Genomic DNA, 12,824 nt, shown 5'->3' on the forward strand with positions numbered 1-12,824 from the left:
GTTTTTTAAGGTACTAAAGTTCTATGAATTTACTATAAGCATGTAGATAGATCTAATGGCAAATAGCCTTACTGCTGTGCAGTAGAAAAATGGTTTTTTCTCTGTTCTCTTTACTCACAAAGCGTAATAGCTGAGATTCAGATTTTAGCTAACAGTGAGTCTGCAAAGGAAAAATATGCAGAGGCAAGAAAAATTAGGGTTTTTTAGGGTTTCTCAGTTTGTTTTTCTTCTTGCTGTCATTACTCAATCTCTTGATATGTATTTGAATGGGCCCTGAATGCAGATTAGTGCACACTTGTTGCAGTTGTTCTGGTAAATCTGACCTCATCACACACTATTGATATTTGTTTTCCCTAATTTAATGTTTCATATACAGGAATAGAAATCCATACAACTGGTATCAATGTAGACTGGTGAGACTAAGTGAAACAAACATCTGTCAGGAATAGTTTAGGTACAGCTGATCCTGCCTTCTGACAGGAGCATCATCTGTCAAATTTCCTTTTGGCTCAAATTTCAATGACTCATAGTAATATTATATTAATATTGGTGCAGTGAACTGGATGTTCCTGTGGTATCCAGTCTCCTGACAAAACTAATCAAATTTAGCCAGGATGTTCTCTACATTAAAAGAAACTTGTTTTGCCTACTCCTAAACAAGGACATAGGGAAGTGTTGTTCCTCATCTGGTAGGCAATCTATGGGTTAATAAAGAAGTTAGCATCCATCACCTTATCTGGACATATTCATGGATGCAGTTACTGCTTCTCAAAAGAACATGGCAAGTGCCTAAGAAGAGACTTAATAATGCTGTACTTTACTGCATTTCCTATGTTCACTTCTTTTCCTGTTTAAGGATATCTCAGGAATCACCTAATCTGAAGACAGGTGTTGGAAAACTGAATGATGACCTGTAATGTTATAGCTTCCCAATCAACATGGAGGAAAAAAACCTACTCCCATAATTCATTCATTCACTTGTGGCTAATTATAAAGGTGATTTAATGAAGGAGTTCTTACAGGAACAAGAAATCAAAGTGCCAGAGCAACTGCTCAGCCCAACCTGTCATTTCACATGTCCAGTGTGATACTAAAAGTGTTAGTATCAACACGCTACAAAGGATGGGAGTCCCTATAAAAGCCTGCTAAAACATCTTACTCCAAACCTGTCTTCTTATAACCAACCTCAGAAACACAGTAACTCTCCCACTGCCTAGTTAAAGGTTTTTCAGATGTGTGACTCTTGCTCTGGTGTTGTAGGAAGGAGTAATCTGTGATTAAACAAGCAGCTCTGTAAACACTAGAAATTATGAATCCCAGTTCCTTAGAGATTTTCATTTTGTGGTCAAGTATCAGATCCAGCTGAAGCTTTTCCCACAGAATTTAGGAAGTCTCTTACCTACTCAGATGCCTCAGTGCAGCCTGTCAGGTAAACTCGTTGCTCAGTGAGCCATTAAGAGCCTCAAAACAGTTGCTTGTTTCCATTGAAATTTGAGGAATTTAATGTTCACTGAGATTTATCTGTTACTTTGAATTAAATTAATCAAAAGCTTTTAAAAAAATATATTAAAATTGACTTGTGGAAAGACTCTGCAGCTTTATCGTGGACCCACTGGCCACAGACTTTGAGCTACCAGTTTTAAAAGAGCCCAAAAGCATCCTGATACCACCATTAAATGTAATAGCAGAGACAGTGGACTCTGCATGCCAAGAGGCCCATAAATCAAAGCACAGTGAATTAAAGATCTCTGTCTGCAGTTCCATTTAGAGTTTAATGTCAGTTTTGATTTCTTAGATATATGTTTGTTCCCATTTTATTTTTTAATGCTAAAAGTCATATGAAGAGCTCTTGATATAAAGCCTCATTATTAAAAGAATTTGTGTGTGAGCTGCATTCATATGAAAATTACTTGGTTTTTTGGAGGAGTCAAAGAAAAAGCCAGAAACAGCACTCTAATACACCAGAAATAATCTGAGGTTTGTTCAGATGGCTTTGGATATTTGAGCTAATGATGATCCTTTGAGAAGGTAATCAGCTTTCATGCATAGAACTGCAGATGTGTGAAAACTGGATAAAATGTAAGACTGAGTCAGAATGTAACAGGTTTTAATCAAATAAACCATATGATTGAGTTTATAACTCAGATGAAAATATCAACATTTTTATTAGTACTATAGCAAAACCAAAATTCTTTAAAAAAAAGCCATCTTAAATTAGGAGAAAATATAATTTGATTATATGAATTCCAGCACATTAAAAAGACTACTTTTTTTTTTATGTATTCCCCTTTCAGAGCAGGAGAAAGAACTAAATATAAATGCATTATTTTCTCATTTCATTGTCCTTTACTTACCTGTTAGAACAGATCAAGATGTAAGGTTTCTCAGTGCCATCTCTTTTGTCCGCATCTTTCTAACAGATATAAAAGAAATCATGTGCTGTGTAGATGAGGTAGCGCAGGCTAAAACTCTGCTAAGGATTATGTTTACAGTTGAAAAAGGTGAAAAGTGTGTTCAGGTTCTCAAGTCTGTGGTTAGGTTACTGGTATAAATGCAGCTGCTGTTAAACAACTCTATGTAAGTCATCTTCCTGTTTCTGGTCATACTAAAAGTACACCACTAAAAGTGGTAGGACAGAAAGGAAGGAGTAAGATAACTGTCTGACTATTTTTTTATAATACAGAAATGGGAAAATACCTATAGCCACATACCTTTTTTTCTGTTAAGTACTCTAGGTCTTTGTTTCTTGCTATCAGACACTCACGTCATAAAATTAATCATCATAAATATGGCTTCTCCTACAGAAAATGGGGTATATTAGCAGGAAAAAGGGCGACTAAGCAGATGAATAAACTAAATGATGTTTCAAGCCAATATGAGCTCTTCATTCCAAGGTTAAAGCATACTGACAGGAGGAATAGAAAAGAGAACATCTCATTCTGTTGCCTTGTCTGCATGTTCTGGTTCTGGGCAGACGACATAATTTTGCATTACTGTTGAACCAGTATTAAATTATTGTAGAAACATTTTGTAGACTATTATTGCACAGAAATTGGATACATATAAAATCAGTCTTCCTCTGAGTGTGACTTCGTAAGCCTTTAAAATATTACTCCAAGTAAAAATCTCTTCACGTACCCCTATGAAGGCAATCATAGTATTTTACGATGTCTTGTTTGTGAGCAAGGGAACAAATAAGTCTTTATTTCTTAAAAAAAATATAAATAATAATAAAAATGTGTATTCTACATGCACTTTACCATGATAATGTCAGATTTCTTTGACACTAGCAGTCTTCCTTCTTATGCAGTACCTGCAGTTTTAACTCCAGTCTCTGTGGTGTATCACATTTCTACTTTTGTAATGTCTCCAGTTTCTACCTACACCCCTATTCTTTCATCCCCATTAATTTCTTCATCTTGCCTTCAAAGCTTCCTTCTGTGTTTCCTATCTCTCTTTCCTTTCATGGCTGGACAAATGCATTATGAGCTATAGCTGAATAAATGATCATGCTGACCAGTGCTTCCAGCCTGTCAAGTGGCCAAATAAAGCAAAAAGCTGAATTTTCCCTCGGGGGGGACACTCATCTTGACTCAGATATGGGCTTTCATATAATTTAGGGGACGACCAGCACATTGGTCACAAATCTTAACCTCGCCTCAAAGGCAGGGTCATGGATGAAGCACAAGCACTAAAGGTATATTTCCCCTTAATGGTAATAAACAATATTTACATAGCAATGCAGGATAGCAGACTGACTAGTTCTAGATACTCAAATTTCAGGTTTTTCATGTGAACAAGTTGCTACTCTTGTATGCTTATATAGAATTTAAAGGTGTCTCCAGCTTTGCTATCAATCATTGTAGGAGTTGTAGTAGATGGTTATACAATTCTTCCTTTATCTGCACAACTTCAGCCCTAAAATTGCTACAATTATAGAATGGTTTGGGTTGGGACCTTCAAGGTCACCTAGTTCCAGCCCCCTGCAGTAAGCATGGGCATCTTCAACTAGATCAGGTTACTCAGCGCCTCATCCAACTTGATCTGAATGGTTCTAGGGATGAGGCATCTATCTCAGTGAAGCCATGCTGGCTGTCTTGAATCACCTCTCTGTCCTCCACGTGCTTTAGAATAGTTTCTAGGAGGATCTGTTCCATGATCTTCCCAGGTACAGAGGTAAGGCTGACAGGTTGGTAGTTCCTAGGGTCCGTGGATGCAACGTTTTCCTTTCTTCAGTCACTAGGGACTTCACTTGGTGACTACAACTTTTCAGACACCATGGGTTGGCAATTACATCAGCCAGTTAGCTCAGGACTCTGGGATGCATCTCATCAGGTCCCATAGACTTATGTATATTGGTGTTCCTCAGGTGGTCATAAACCTGATCTTCCCTTACAGGGGGAGGGACTTTGCTCCCCCAGTCCCTGCCTTGTAGTCTACCCACTTGAAAGGTGTGGGAAGACTCAGTGAAGACTGAGGCAAAAAAGTCATTGACTATCTTAGCCTTCTCCTTGCCTGTTGTTACCAGTTTCCAGTCTTGTTCATAAGTGGCACATTTTCTTTGACCTTCCTTTTGTGGCTGGCATATCTGTAGAAGCCTTTCTTATTATTCTTTGCATTCATTGTCAAGTTAAGCTCCATCTGCATTGGTCAGCTAACTAAAATTGGTTCTATCTGACTCACGAGTTATGTTTCTCTAGGGATCAGTAATTAGTGATTTGTTTACACCTGGGGTGTCCAATATCACACTGTGTTAATCTCTTCAGTGCTTCTGTTACTATCATGAAATTTGTTGAGTTCTTATCACAATCCCCTGTTTATCTTCAACAACTGTCAAGATACAGCTTCCTGATAATACAACGTTTAATTATCACAACCCAGTCAGGGATGCATCCCTGTTCCAGGGTCACTGACTAGTTTGCCAAAAAAGTGGACTGTTATTAGATAGATGGATTGCTTTAGTAGCTACTTGCTGTTAATATATATTAATTATAGCACTGCCAGAGGTATGTTGTCAAAATTGCTTTATGGGATCAACTCATAGAATCATAGAATAGTTAGGGTTGGAAAGGACCTTAAGATCACCTAGTTCCAACCCCCCTGCCATGGGCAGGGACACCTCACACTAAACCATATCACCCAACGCCGCGTCCAACCTGGTCTTGAACACTGCCAGGGATGGAGCATTCACAACCTCCCTGGGCAACCCATTCCAGTGCCTCACCACCCTAACAGGAAAGAATTTCCTCCTTATATCCAATCTAAACTTCCCCTGTTTCAGTTTTAACCCGTTACCCCTTGTCCTGTCACTACAGTCCCTAATGAAGAGTCCCTCCCCAGCATCCCTACAGGCCCCCTTCAGATACTGGAAGGCTGCTATGAGGTCTCCCAGCAACCTTCTCTTCTCCAGGCTGAACAGCCCCAACTTTCTCAGCCTGTCTTCATATGGGAGGTGTCTTGTAAATCTTGTTTCCATAGGACCCCAAGTCTCCTCTTGCCCCTTGAGTATTTCAGTATTCATTGTTCATAATTCATTATGAGCTTTAATAGCCATTGCCTTGATTGCAGATTGACCAGAAAGAATTAATACACAAATACCCTGAATTATTTCCTCATTTGTTGGTATACTGGAACAAATTCTTTTGGCTGTTTTTGCATGCTTTGGGGCATAACTGTTACTGTTGGTTAAAGGTTCTGTTTTCTGATATTTCAAAGGTGTTGTTACAGTTTTTGGTGTTCTGCTATATTATTCTCTGCTTTTTTCAGTATGAACAGACCAGGTATGGAAGAATGGTGTAAGAAAGCCTTTACCTATGGTCAGATTAGATAGAAAAGTAACCGGATCCTTCTAACAGAGGTGAAAGAGCCCTGAGATGGGTCACTCCCATCCCACTTTTTGGTCTCCAAAAGGGTATCTGCTTCACAGCCCACTTGAATAGATGGGAAATAAAGAGCAGATCCCCTACAGCTTTATAAGCTGTTTTCTTAGAGGAGAAAGACTTGCTGCATTTCATCAGTGCAATTCTATATTGCTCAAGAGGTGTTAAATTAAAGTAGGAATCTGGTTGTAAGTACGTTCTTGAGCCCGAGTTCTGCTCTTCTTCTCAGTTTACTGTAGCTGCTTGCTGTTTATTTCTTCAGCAATGGCTGCACATGTATAGAGAGAAAATTGAGAAGTTGCATTGATGAGTGAGCAAATCATTGAAGGGAGGGATCCCACCTGTCTGAAGCTGGGTGCCCCATTGCACTTCCAGACTCCTTTGGGAGTGAACCTCAGGAGAGGAGTCTTTCTGCTGTCCTCATCTCCCTCCCTGCTTCACAGCTGAGCAGCATACGGGTTCCCCACTAGTACTGATTGTCAGTTAATTATGCTCCAGTTGAATGGCACAGAAATACACCTTATGAAACCAAAGGACAATCATCTGTAATTCCTAGGGGAGTTTTCTGTCAAAGCAGAAAGTGTTTCTATTGATTCCAGCTCTGGGAAATAACATTCACGCCTGCTTTTCCAAAGTCCTTTAATTTCAAGCTATTTATAGATATGGTAGAACAGAGGAAACCATAACAGATTTATGCCTGGACTTTTAATTGTGAGACTGGGAGATTAGGTCTTCATGTGTGGTAACTGGAACAGCTCTGAGCCTGAAGAAGAAGAAAAAGAGTCAGTAATTACTCCTAGCAAATATCTTTTTTTTATTCCTATTTAAAACCATTATTATTGTCTGTATTAAAGGTTTGGGCATAATAGAATACTCTTTTCTTGTGTTCTTTACTGGCAGCTCTGCAATTCAACATGAACCAATGTATTTTAGTTATGAACATAAGAAAGTAGAAAGATTTTTCAAGGTGTTTCATTTTTGTTCTCACTTCTGCTCCATCCTATATTATGGCATGTCCCAGAAAATGGGGGAGATGATGATGGTGATGATGGAGATACAGACTGCATAAATAACACTTCCCTGAAATTGTCCAAAGCTGGGATTTTTGCATCTTGACTTGAGGTTTCAGTACACATGAAGCCTCTAACACTTAAGTTTCTTTCAAAAATCTCAGTCTAAGACCCACTGAATTTATTCAAGTCACAGTCTGAACTTTACAAAAAAGCAGAAATATCTTAAAGCTCTTTTAAGTAGATCTGATATGGGGGAAGTCTGAGGGAGTTTGAGCAGAAAAGCCTTATTCCTGTAGTCAGTATGAGTGAATATGCTGTTGACCTTTTGAGAAGTAAAAAATTTCACACAGGTTCAGTGGGCATCATATAAGACATGAAATAAAGCATTCAACTGTTGTGCTTAAAATTCTCTGTGGCTTTCTAATGTACTGATGTTACTGCTACCTATCGTAAAAGCCTGGACAGTTTATATTAAATATGTTCAGGGTTTGGTATTAAAATTCTTCAGAGCAAATGTCAAATTCAGTAAGCCAACTCATCAGCGATTTACAAAAGCAATGGCTTTCTTTTACTGCTGTGTATACAGTTAGATTTTTTAATACATGTGAATGTATGTACATGTGAGCAACCTTTAAAAATACATCTCTTATTAAGATAAGACTATGTGACTGGCTAATATAAATGAGGGAAAATTTTCAGTGTTATCCAGTATGAGGTTCCCCCCATGCCATATGGAATAGGTACTGAGAAAGAGACCACGGTCTAATATTTTCATGGTAGTACGAATTGGCACTGCGGTGTGTGAAGAGGAAGAGCAATATGTACTCTCAGTGACATTTAGATTTTTGGCACTTGTTTGTGTATGTGCAAAAACATTCTGTCTAGTGATAGAGTTTTGCTCATAATATAATGCTTGAGTGAAGAGAGTGAGGATAAACAAGTTGAAGATCTTGGGTAACTTCACTTCAATTCTGTGCTTTCCTTTAGAAAACCTCTTTACTTGCAGCTCCATGAATATCACTGGGCTGTCTACAGCAGTACCAACATTAATAAATGTCCAAACTTTGAACCATTTGTAACAACATCTGGATAAATTACTAAGGGGATAGATAAATAATTACAAATAGCTAAGATACCACAGTTCAGCAAGTTATCACTCATCAGCTGAAACACAGTAACTGACTTGGCTTTAGTCCACTGTGCATGCTACAGAAGATTCTGACTTAAGCCACCTTAAACTCAAGCAGAATAACTCAGAAGGTTTCAGTTTCTTAAACATGTGGTATAGACAAGTGAGTTTTATGGTGTCTTGGGTTTCTTTATGTTATTCTATATTTCCCTAAAAACTAGAATAACTTGCTGTAAATTTTCTACTTCCTAATATTTCCATCTCTTAATTGCAGTGGAAAAATAAATGACATAAATAGGGGATACATATAACAAAAATAAAAATAAAAACATAGTCATAGAATCATAGAATATGTATTTACAATAGAATAGAAAATATATTTACAAAATAGACACAAACCCAAGATATTAATGGATTGCATTCTTTACCTTAGAATGGTTAAACATTTGGGGAAACTGAATAGGGCTTTTTGTGTATTATTTCTTCTAAGGAATTTATGAGGATTGGAGGAATAGAATATACACATTTGCTGTAATATTCTGCAAGGCTTTGTGTTGATGCTGCTTCTTTGCTAGAGCATATACTGGTCCTTTCTCCTCCCCCTTTCCCCCTTTTGTTTACATTTTTGCTCTAAACAATAGGTTTCTTGTATGGGCCTTTTCATGTACATTTAATGCAAAGTGGCCATGTTAAATATTTGAATTTAAGTCTGAATGAGAGGACAATGCATTTTTTTACTCATAGTTATCTTTAATAATGCAAAAAGCTCGAGTCAGAATTGGAAACATTCCTAGTTTAAAAACACACCAAAAGGTAACCACATCTTCTGAGTAAATTGGTATGAAAGATCTTTGATTACATTTGTAAACTGGGGTGCAACTTTATGGCAGAAATAAAGGCTTCCTGTTGTAAGTAGTATGTGTGGCAAAAAGCAATGCATTGAAAAAATACTAATCCATGCTTCAGTTGCTACCTAGCAAGAAACTAGTGTAGGCATTGCGTATCCATACAGTACTTACATGTCCAGCTGCCATATAAATATATCTTTAGATAAATCCTGTCATTAGTATGTCCTTACTACAATGGTAGTCAAAATTTGCCTTAGAAACAAAGCCCTTCACCACCTCCATCTGCTGTACAGCAGAAAACTGCTTGAGGCTGAAATACAACCAAATACGTGCAAATACATTTTATTGGGACTGATCCTGCATATGTTTTGAATAACTGAAACTGATGGAATTATTTGCATGGTTTAAGATAGATACCTAGCAAGGTGCAGAATTGCATCTAGGGCTTTCAGTGCCAGTGATAGGAAATTAATCTGAAGGAGTTGATACGTACTTTTTCACCTCCCCAGTTCTAGTATTGGTTCAGCAGCTTTGTGATTGCAGAAAAATACAGCATCACTGAAGCTGGAGTATTTATTTTCTTGCTCATTACTTTTCCATCCTCTTGCAGGACAGGTTTAAGGTGTTTAGCAATTGTTTTGATTGTATAAGAGTAACTTAGCAGACCTGAAATTCTAGACAATAATGTTTATCTACACAGCAGTTTCAGTGTTATTAAGTTCTCCATGCATTTCAAGAATGATTCACAGTTCATTGATTTTGGTATTTAAAACGTTTTCATTCATATAAATACTCTTCAGTCAGTTCTCATTGATCTTCATACAAACTTAAGTTCTGTGTGCTCAAGGAACTCGGTAAACAGAAGATAGAAAAGTTAATTACCTGGTCGCTTCCACAGCCTCTTATGAAACTTCCTCTTCAATGCTTTGGTGGAGGCAGAGCACTTGAAGCATAAAGGTAAAGGCTGTCAAATCAAAGTCTGAGCAAATTGGCAGCTACAGTAGCATGCGGTCTTTTTATTTTCCTTTCCAAGCTATCTGCTTCATCCAGCTCCAGAGTGGCATATGAAATGGATTCCCAGCCTTGAAGAGTGTGGGTTCCTGACAAAGCATGTTGTATTAAATATGCATATGCAAAATAGATAACTATTTTATGATTCTGTAATGCACCATTAAAACATCTGTTATTTCAGTAATACCTTTGTCAATAATAACCAGGGCTAACTAAAATCTAAGTTTAAGTAATAAACTAGACACATCTAGAGGATGAGATAGTCAAGCAAAGACGTGAAACAGTCTCTGGAAGTGCCTTTCTGTTTTTATCCATTATCCAAAGAGATTAGTTTGGCACCTAACCAAAATGTCTCAGCTAAGTGGGGTGGAATTGGGTCTAAGCTTTTTAGGCCATAGTTTTAGGTAGGAAAAATATCTGAAGTCGCTGAATTTATAGTAGGCTAAATTTACTTGTAGGCTAAAGTTGAATTATCTCAGTTTCTATCAACTAAGAGCATTGTTAAGCCAAGAATCTTAACTGATGCTTACTTGATTGTGTATTTGATAACGATGTCAATCAAAATAATTAGATAGTGTTCTATCTGGTGACTGAGTGCACTTAAAACTTGGATTGTTTCACGGATCCATGCTTGTATGATGGCACTGAAATGTGGGCATTAAAACATGTCTTGCCATGTTTTAAAAATACATTTTGGGTAAAGTCATGCTATTTCAGATTTGTACTGCTAAATTCAATTTTATCCAGATTGCATCTACCTTTGTAGAATTTTCTTGTGACTATGCTTATTTGACATAATCAGATCTTCCCATGGTACAGGCTGGCATACTGTGCTGAATTGTGAAAGTAGCTTTGCTTTCTGACTGCTGATGATACAGGGCTATATTTATGCAAGACTTGAAATATATCATAGCACCTGTATAGATTCAAATTATACATAATATGTGTCTTAGTTTTTAAACAGGTAACTGTAATGCTCTTGTGATGCATATTTAATGTAGCTATAGATTACATTAGTACTCTTTCTCTATTGATAGTAACATCCAAAACAATGTTCTGAACTCTGAATTATTTTACAAGAGGAGAAAAAGTTTCCTGTGGTTATGTCTGTATCCTTCCTTGGAAAACCAGGAAACTTTACAATATCCAGCTATTATCTTATCAGATTCTATTCAAAGAGTAATTAACAGAGGCAGAGAAGAAGTAAGTTTCACTGACTTTTTTTTTTCTTCCAAAAGAACTCACAGACCTGCTTAATAGTTTGATTGACATTTCATGACACCCGGCCCCTTCCAGCCACATAATCTCACTACTGTCTGAGAAAGAGTAAGATGTGTCGTGCATCTGAAGCCTTAGGAAAGATTTTCATCATGATAATCACAAAATGAAAGGGCAATCTGAAAAACCACTTATTTAAAATAGAGGGAGATGGCTTTTGCTGAACTTATTACCATTTGCTAGTGTTTAAGGTCTGTAATTTCCACTCTTGTTAATGCATTCTAATTATTATCCTCCTTAGCTTTTGTTTCTCATGAAGATTAAAGTAGGCTGTTTGATGTGTGCAAAGAAATTACTAGAGAAAATGGTAAATTAATTGGAAGATGTCAGCTTAGGAGAGTGTTTTTGACATGAGTGCTGTAAGGCTGTTAACAAACAGACTAACTCATTTGTCTCACCATGAAATGAAAATAAAAATCACAACATTATGATAAAACCTTGACTAGGAAATGCCTGCAAGACTCTTTGAAGCCTTAGGTTCTTTTCTTCCCTGGGCTTTGGCACTGTGATACATGCAAACCACGTTCTACATAACTGTGAAGTGAAATAGGTTCTATGCAGAACAGATGGACCAGGCTAATGTGGCGATGTGCACTGGAGACGAGAACAGATTAATACCACAAGAGGAGACTGGAGGAAAATTAGAAAGATGGGGGTATTTGAACTAATTCATGAATCATTTCCAACTGATAGTTATGCCTTCAGGCACAGTGAATAATATCAAGGAAGCATATTTAAAATTGTATAAGTTTGTTTTAATGTAGATTAGGATCAAGAGCCACACTTTTGGTTGATTAAAAAAAATATCTTGTATTCCCCCATCCCAGAATGTACCTTTATGATTTAAATACCCCTAATGAGCTTAATTATGTGCACTATGACATGAGTTACTGTTTGGAAAACCCATGGCAGTTCATGGACTTGGCATAAAGCTTCTGGGAATGGATATTTTACAGGCAGCACTGTATGAGCTGGGAGAACATTCTCTGCCACTTGCATCCAAGCCACAGTGAAAGCTCTGCAGTGTCTGGGAGTCTGATTGCTAGATGTCATTCAGGTGTCTTTCTAAGCCTTCCTTGTCTTATCTTATCCAAATAGTCTCTAGTCTTGTGAGGTTCAGACTTCCCAAAGCTGTGCCAGAGCAAGCACATGTAGATACTTACATCTTTGAGCAAGATATTCAGCGATATGGTACAGAATTAGGCTTTCAAAAGAGACATTTCATGTGGCCAAGTTATGATACTCTTGCTAATGGACATTTTAATCTGCAGCAGACGATTGTGCAAAAATAAAAAGGTTCACCTGAGAATTAAAATTATTTTAACATGCATAAAACCATCAGAATCTGAAACAATGAAGATATTTGAGAAATACGTAACTTCCCAGTATCAGTGAAGGTATCAGAGTGTTGTTTCTCAGGGAAAAAAGCACAATTCCAGGTGTTAAGGGATCAAAGATTCTTCATTTTGCAAAGCTGAGAGTGTATGGATGAGTCTGATTATTAGTATTAATAATGGACATGATTCATAAAAGGAAAAAGAAACTGAGAAAAGGAAATGTACAGATGATTGTTTAGATGCTCTACATGACTTCTCAGGAGATTTTCAAGCTATAAAGGAGGATGTGAAACACTTGACAGGGAAGATTTTGAGAAAAAGCAAATTAA

The 12,824-nt window shown here is 37.3% G+C and overlaps 1 protein-coding gene across 2 annotated transcripts in view; it reads left to right on the forward strand.

Moving 5' to 3' along the window:
• CTNNA2 (catenin alpha 2) overlaps positions 1 to 12,824 on the forward strand; it is a 452,176-nt gene that overhangs the window by 377,222 nt on the left and 62,130 nt on the right. The window lies entirely within an intron of this gene.

Source organism: Pezoporus flaviventris, unplaced genomic scaffold, assembly GCF_033815535.1.
Source record: "Pezoporus flaviventris isolate CSIRO_AGI_PZ_B2104156 unplaced genomic scaffold, CSIRO_AGI_Pfla_v1 ptg000002l, whole genome shotgun sequence".
Lineage (NCBI taxonomy): Eukaryota > Metazoa > Chordata > Aves > Psittaciformes > Psittacidae > Pezoporus > Pezoporus flaviventris.